This window comes from Kryptolebias marmoratus, linkage group LG23 (assembly GCF_001649575.2).
Source record: "Kryptolebias marmoratus isolate JLee-2015 linkage group LG23, ASM164957v2, whole genome shotgun sequence".
NCBI lineage: Eukaryota > Metazoa > Chordata > Actinopteri > Cyprinodontiformes > Rivulidae > Kryptolebias > Kryptolebias marmoratus.
Genome location: NC_051452.1, coordinates 359,134 through 359,965, shown reverse-complemented (window position 1 = coordinate 359,965; position 832 = coordinate 359,134). Strand labels below are relative to the sequence as shown.

At 43.8% G+C, this 832-nt stretch overlaps 1 protein-coding gene across 1 annotated transcript in view; it reads left to right on the top strand.

Moving 5' to 3' along the window:
• LOC108246491 (rho GTPase-activating protein 20) overlaps window positions 1-832 on the top strand; it is a 20,007-nt gene that overhangs the window by 12,323 nt on the left and 6,852 nt on the right. The gene's annotated exons all lie outside the window — the stretch shown is intronic.

Below are 832 nucleotides of genomic sequence, written 5' to 3'. Positions count from 1 at the left end.
GAGCCGTCGGGCGCCGCCGCCGCCCGGGGCCGCCTGTTCGGTCAGCCGCTCGGCTCCGTGTGCGTGGAGGACGCCCTGCCCAAACCGGTCATGGTCGGTATCCCCGGGTCCCCCTGCGTCGAAACTGTTTGAAAATAAGAAACGGAAACCATTTTGAGAAGGAGAAACGGCTCATCATCAGGTCGGGGTTCGGCGGTTTGATTCCACACGCTGTTTATAGGCGTCGCTGTTTTCTAAACAACTCGTTGTTTACGTACGCTAAAATATAAGATCCAGGATTTAAAATTCACCGAGGCAAAGTGGAAAAAGAGCATACAGTTCAAAGCCTGCCTCTCTGATGGTATGGGGGTGCATTAGTGCCTCCAGCTCGGGCAGCCCACACATCTGGAAAGGCACCGTAAACGCAGGAAAAATAGATACAGGTTTTATTTATTTTTGTTTGCGGGGGTCCGGGAGCTGAACTAAACTGCTCTAACTGAAAACATCCAATGAAACTAAAGATAATAAAGATGGCCGCCTGTTAAACAGCGAGAATCCTCCGTCGGCTGCTCTCAGCTCCTCTGCGTTTGATTCAAAACCCTCCTACCTGATGTCGTCTCCACTCTCCTCTACAGCAGCTGCTTGTTGGATATAAAATATTTATTTATTTATTAATTCATTTTAGTCAGTATAACGTTTTTATATTACAGGTGCTGGTCATAAAATTAGAATATCATGAAAAAGTAGATTGATTTCAGTAATTCCATTTAAAAAGTAAAACTTGTATATTATATTCATACATTACATACAAACTCATATATTTCAAATGTTTATTTCGTTTAATTTTGATGAT